At 39.0% G+C, this 7,500-nt stretch overlaps 1 protein-coding gene across 1 annotated transcript in view; it reads right to left on the bottom strand.

The window, feature by feature from the left end:
- Positions 1–7,500, bottom strand: part of LOC135202958 (la-related protein Larp4B-like) — a 129,633-nt gene that overhangs the window by 89,016 nt on the left and 33,117 nt on the right. The gene's annotated exons all lie outside the window — the stretch shown is intronic.

Genomic DNA, 7,500 nt, shown 5'->3' with positions numbered 1-7,500 from the left:
GACGAACGTTTCATTCTTTATTAATAACGAAAATTTGTAAAAAAGAGGCGTCGCGAGGTCTATCTCCGCCCCCGCCCCCCAACCCCCGCCGCCCCTTTCTCTGGTACGCAAACACACACACACAAATAGGTCTTTAGCTATACGACCTGGTCCTTGAAGTCCAGGCGTCAATGCATCGTTGGTGGGTTATGGCAGACGAAATTTTGTGCTTATCGTTTCTGTATCTGTTATCGTTTTGTGACCCTTATGTTATCATTAGTTTACCTAGTTTACCTTGGTGAGATGATTTACCTTAATTCCTTTTTTTTTTTTTTTTTTTTTTTTTTTTAGGTATCCTTTTTCTACATGACACATACCTACCTATCTTTCCCCGAATTTCCGTATAATTTTCCCAGATCTATTCTATCTATTTATCTATCTATCATACTATATATATATATATAATATATATATATATATATATATATATATATATACACACACATAAATATAACATATACATACATATGTATATATACTGTATATATACTATATATATATATATATATATATATAGATATATATATATATATATACCCATAGCTATATTCATCAATTGGACAATTGATCAAGAATAAACCCCTGTGTAGAAGACTTACGTAGAATATCTAGTTGTTTTACATATATAAATGCAGACAAACACATATATATGTATACATTATATATACATATGAAATGATATCAGGACAAAAGATCATTCTCTCTCTCTCTCTCTCTCTCTCTCTCTCTCTCTCTCTCTCTCTCTCTCTCTCTCTCCGAGTGAATCTGCTTCGACTATTATCTCGGCCATCGGTGCGGAACCCTGAGGAAAAATTGGCCATTTGGCAACTGCGTGAGAGAGAGAGAGAGAGAGAGAGAGAGAGAGAGAGAGATTTACTCTTTATCATCTTCATTTCTGCCTTAACCTCTTTACTAAGTGTCAGGATAAAAAGATACGCAGGTAGATGAATAGACAGATAATTACACACACACACACAAACAGAAAGAGAGAGAGAGAGAGAGAGAGAGAGAGAGAGAGAGAAATACTTTCCAGACAGCTAACCCATTTATAAAGCGAATTAACACGCACTGTATAATTAAGAATTTCTCATCTCACTGAAGGGTAATAACGGGTGGGGTGGAGGGGGGGTAGGGGGGAAGGAAGGAAGGGGGTGGAGACAGAAAGAAAATGTCGAGTAATGTACACGCCATGACAGACATAAATACGCCACAACAACAGCAAAGTGTAATAGCGACTGTTCTTCGGCGCTTTTATATATATCAGGACCCGCGCAGCGGAACCCGGTAATCATGGCTGATTGTAATTAAATCCTAAGCGAGTGTGTAGGATTCCGTAGGAGGAGGAGGAGCTTATTGTGACAGGTCATCTCCGCCACAGGACAAGTTTCGGTGGCGGTATCGTCTTGGACACCATCCTGCGAAAATAAAGGTATATATATTATATATATATATATATATATATATATATATATATATATATATATATATATATATATATATAAATATATATATATATATATATCATATATATATATATACACATTAAGCCTATAAATATCCAATTCGCTCTACCTCGGAATTAATGTATTTTCATTTTAGTTAAACGAAGGGAATTTTCTAGTTGATAATAATTTCGTCCTCCCGTGGGTTCGAACCAGCGCGCTGCAGATAGAGAGAAATCAGGACTTCGGTGTTGTTATCGACTCGGCCAACAAGTGAGGTATATGAATAGGAATCACTGTGATGTGATCAAAATTCATATACATACATACATACATATATATATATATATATATATATATATATATATATATATATATATATATATATGTATATATATATATATATATATATATATATATATATATATATATATAAAATCCTACTGTATTTACCGAAACTTACAGGTTGAAATCACAGGCACGTGGGATACGTTCCAGTTCGTGGAATCCTGAAATACATCCTGTGAGATTACGGCTGCGTCCTCAGCCTTCACTGACGCTGTAACAGGTGAGCGTAGGACTCTCCCAAGCCGTTGGGTCGAAGGATGCGTTAAGGATACGTACTCAAATAACTCACAATTGAACCTAAAACATTCTGGCTAAGGTATCCTAGAGTCCTTAAGGTTATAGCCTTACACCTATCCTACTGTCGTGGCAGAAATGTTTAGGCACTCAAATGCCCTTTTCTTGCCCAAATCTAACGAAGACGGGGGGGGGGGGGGGGGGGGGGGGGTGGGGGGGGGGGGGGGGGTATTTATCCGTTACCGTCGTCTCTTCCAACTTAGCTGTCCAACTCCTTTAACTTTAGTTACTCCAATGTTGACATACTGAAGACAAATCTCTGGGACTACCGATGAGAATCTAGTATAATGATTCAGTGGTCTCATTGAACTAATTTCGAACAACGACAACAACAACAATAATAATAATAAAAATTATTATTATTATTATTATTATTATTATATTAATTATTATTATTATTATTATTATTATTAGTACTACTAAACAAATCACACAGACTATCTAATATTAATGATGATGACAATATACGGAATGCAAGATATAAATTGGTAGAAAACAATAAAAACTAAACAAAGAAATACTTAAATGAGATGATAATAATAATTAATAATAATAATAATAAAATCGAACATATAAATGGATATTAACAGCAGTGATGAAACAGAAAAAAAGACACAAATTGAAAGAAAACAATAAATAAAGCGACAGACTGAAATGAGAAAAGGAGAAAGGGAAAAGAAACTAAAGAGAGAGAGAGAGAGAAAAAAAAAATTCAGGCGAAGCATCCCAAAACAAGAGTCTGGCAGACCGGATACGGAGTCGAATGGCCGTAACTAATCGCCAGGCCGATTATGGCCTGGCCGGATACGCCAATAAAAGCCTGGGAGAGAAGGCACAGTTTCTTTCCTTCCACAAGACAGGAAAACCGGACTCTCTCTCTCTCTCTCTTCCCCTTTACCCCGTCTGGTCAGGCTACTATGTTCAACTGAGATGCTAAAGATATATATATATATATGTATTGTATATATATATATATATATATATATATATATATATATATATATATATATATATATATATTTACACACACCACGCACTATGTTCCAGCTAAACCCAATACCGAAAATCTTTCTCACTTTTGGCAAGAAAATAAATCCCGTAACTTAATCTCTCTGTCCACTAGATGCAACTCACAAATCCCAAAATCTTATTTTCAAATCAATTCGGTAACTAAATCTATCTCTCTCTCTCTCTCTCTCTCTCTCTCTCTCTCTCTCTCTCTCTCTCTCTCTCTCTCTCTCTTTTAACCCATCTCCATACGTCTCTATTTCTCGAAATCAACCCAGCGGCCCAAACACCAAGAGCAGTTTCACAAAAAAAAAAAAATAAAATAAAAAATAACCGTACTATGACCAGAGGGGCAAACTAGAGAGAGAGAGAGAGAGAGAGAGAGAGAGAGAGAGAGAGAGAGAGAGAGAGAGACTCTCTCTTCTTTCCTTGGATCACCTTTCTCCAGTCATAGGCCCTTGCTTTCACCGCAGGGTCCTTATTTTTGACCACAGCGGGTTCGGGATGGCGTGTCAACCCACTTACAGGGTGACTGCAAAAGTTAAAACCCTATTTGCCCACCCCTTTCGACTCTGTAACGAAGAGCACACGACTGCGTTTGTCGTTTTTGGAGGACTTGTTGCCTGTCTGGAGGACTCCATGTCTGGAGGAATTCGTGTCTTTTTGAACGACTGCATGCCTTTTTGAAAACCTTCATATCTTCTTATAAAGACTTCATGTGTTTTTGGAGGACTTCGTATCTTTTTTGAAGGGCTCCATGTCTGTTTGGAGGACTTCATATCTTTTCAAAGGGTTCTATATCTGTTTGGAGGACTTCACACCTTTATGAGGGATTCCATGTCTATTTGGAAGACTTCACATAATTTTGAAGGGCTCCATGTCTGTTTGAAGGGCTTCATATCTATTTGAAGGGCTCCACGTCTTTTTGGAGGACTTCGTGACTTTTTGAAGGGCTCCATCTTCGTATCTTTTTTCAGGTCTCCATATCTGTTTGGAGGGGCATCATATCTATTTGAAGGGCTCCATGTCTGTTTGAAGGACTTCGTATCTTTTTGAAAGGTTCCATGTCTTTTTGAAGAACTTCATATCTTTTTGAAGGGCTCCATGTCTGTTAGGAGGGCTTCATAACTATTTGAAGGGCTCCGTGTCTTCTTGGAGGACTTCGTGGCTTTTTGAAAGACAGCATGTCTTATTGAAAGACTTCAAGTCTTTTTGAAGGACTTCATATCTTCTTGGTGGACTTTATGTCTTCTTGAAGGGATTCATGCCGTTTTGGAGAAATTCATGTCAGTGTATGCCTTTTAGGAAGACACCATTTCTATTTGACAGAATACATGTCATGTTTTCGAGGTCTATATCAATTTATTTTTTTAGAACTACATGTCATTTGGAGGATGCACCTTTTGGAAGGTTACAAGTCTTTTATCTTATTAAGAGAACCATTTAATATTTTGGAGGAACGTAAACCTTTTCGAAGAGGGAAATGTCTTTATGAAGGCCAGTGTGCATCCTTGAAAAGTCTGGATCAACTAATTATACAGTGGTCGGTTTCTTAATGAAATACAGAACTTGTAGTATATTACCAAAGGTTAAATATAAATTTTATTATTATTATTATTATTATTATTTCTTTGTAAAGATTGGGACGCTGAATGCCAATCTTTTCAACGAATTTTGCTTCAAAGAGGGGTCGGTCGTCTTCCAAGATTTTTTATTATCATTAAATAATTTCTATTACTATGGTCACTTGAAGGACTGCGTTTCTGCTAAATAGTTTATAATATAATCGTAAATAATCATAATCATCATCATCATGATCTTAATAATAGCTGCCAGTCAAACGTAAGCGAAACACGTTGCTCGACAAGACATCTAGACGAAAATAACAAAAACAATAACCATAATCACTGCGGAATGTAATGCAAAATTCATAAACTGACAACACGCCGTCAGATGATTAACATAAATACCTTTCTGGACGAGAGGCCCCTTTCAACCAGGTAAAGACATCGATCACGGACAGACCAACGGACAGCCGACAAAAATGTCCGCACCGTAAGACATCCGAAGGATTGACCACGAACTGGGAACCTGGAAGAGAGAGAGAGAGAGAGAGAGAGAGAGAGAGAGAGAGAGAGAGAGATTTTCTTCGAACATTCTGACAAGAGCCAATGGCAAAAGACAATTAAGACTTATCTTTGGCACTGCTTGGAGAGAGAGAGAGAGAGAGAGAGAGAGAGAGAGAGAGAGAGAGAGAGAGAGAGAGAGAGAGGACATAACACGCAAGTCAATCATAACCACATCATCATATTTAGCCTAACCTCTTGTTACCCTTTGCTGACTACGGGGTTCGACTTGGAACTGGAAGATCCCCTGGGCTTCCGACGTGCAAGTTACCAGACACTTCCAGGAGGCGCCTTCCAGACACCGGTGGAATCCCAACCCATACGCCCCAAAATCCCAAGCCCAAAAACTCACTATACCGGTATAGTTCACCGGCGACACCACGCCCAGTAGCCCTGGAAGGTACCGAAAACTAGGTACCGAAAATGCTGGCCTCCTCTGCAGGGCCAAAGACGACCTCTCTTTGGTTACTGGAATGCCGCTCTGGAAGTACAGAAAAGCCGTTCTGAAGGTAGGCAAGTCCTTCGCAAGGAACTCACAAACTTTGTGTTCCGTCATGGGTGTTACCATGACCCACTTCGGCTTACAACAGCCTCTAAAGGTTCGTTACAGCTTACTAAGCAATGGTTTTTGGTCTGAGGTTACAGTTTAAATCCCTCAAATCCTTCATTGTATCGAGGAAAACACAGGTAACCTAAACACCTTCAGCGTCGAAAGAAATGAGTGATAGCTTTGATAATTTCAGAGTAAATAGAGAAAATAAATGGAAATCTTCATACATAAATTTTCGGTACTGGGCTAAAAGAAAAAAATCGTAGAAATCCAGCAAGAATGATTCCTGGAAAATGTAGAATACCAAAGACCAGAGGTTTTCCATGGAGTCTACACATCATAAGAAAACCACATACTGTGCAGACTGCAAATACCCGACGTCTTTATCTACCGTGGAATATCTAGAAAAATCCAAGACAAGTATGTCTCCTCGTTCTCTGCAATTCCAGAGGCCTTCCAGAGCCAGAGCTGTAGTATAACCCCTTTTAGAGAAACCCGAACTGTCTCCGTAACCCTTGGGTATTCCAAAGATCCACATTATTCGAATTGGCCCAGTCGACCTTCCATCACCTGGATGGCCAGGTAGCCATGCAGATGACACACATCAACCACCAATTAGCGACAGCAAAAAAGTGGTCATACGCACATACACACCGAATCCCAGACAGGTTTTCTTCTTTTTTTTCCCGACAGACACACAAGAGTTCTGGGAGCTCATCTCAAGAGAAGATAAGCCACCGTGATTATAGACAGAAGCCTGTGGGAGTCTGCAATCTGGGTAATGATCATTTTTGCATATGGGTCGAAAATCCAGTTCCTCTCACGCATCTGAGCGTCCAAGGAAGATCTTTAGCCTACTTTTAGGCCAGAGAACAGTACTGCCTTGCTAAGAAACACACACACACACAAATAAGCTTTTAGGGTGCTTAAAAAAAAGGCAAATCTTTATATGCAAGAAGTATTTTGTCTTGCACATAGGAAAAAAGTTTCTGTAAGTCTTTTCGATAAAAAAAAAAAACCATAAATATGAATGCTACAAAACGGAGAAAAATAAAATTCAGCGCTGACTGTGAAGGCCTTCATAAAAAAAATATAAGCGCTGTATAGGCCTACAGTTCAAAATAAATATACGACATTATAATCTTTCAAATGCGTGGCCATGCTTAGGGCCATATCCAAAGTTAAACAGTGAACATAAAAAATAATAAACGATACAAAATATAAATAAAAAGCATATTAATTTCAAGGAAGTCCGCCTGTGATGAACAAAGAAATATAGAAGTCACTAAACAAACCGGGCTCAACGTAGGCCTACTGGGATGGACCCAGCAGGATGACAGGCCGATCAAAGGATGAAAGGAACCAACCTGGAGAGGTATCCTTCACAAGATCTGCCAGTCATGAGGCCTTTATTCGAATCGTGACCTCGTTAAAGATCTTTCTCATCATTCGTTGTCTTTATGATACTTGCAAATCCTTTCACAGGTCTCACCTGTCCAGATTCCCTCACGAGCACCCTTTTGTTAGGGACCCACCCCCCGGGGGGTGGGGGCGGGCAAGGGGGTTCCTGGATCCAGCGTGGAGTTTTTGGCTTTATATCCTACAGCTATTTCCTGAAGGATTTCTGCGAAATCTTGCGACTTTGATGAAGGATAGCCTATCCTGTGCAACAGCCTCCACCTCCACACCCCAC

Source organism: Macrobrachium nipponense, chromosome 33, assembly GCF_015104395.2.
Source record: "Macrobrachium nipponense isolate FS-2020 chromosome 33, ASM1510439v2, whole genome shotgun sequence".
In the NCBI taxonomy this organism is placed as follows: domain Eukaryota; kingdom Metazoa; phylum Arthropoda; class Malacostraca; order Decapoda; family Palaemonidae; genus Macrobrachium; species Macrobrachium nipponense.
Note: the sequence above shows the minus strand (reverse complement) of the source record. Positions and strands in the feature narration are given on the sequence as shown.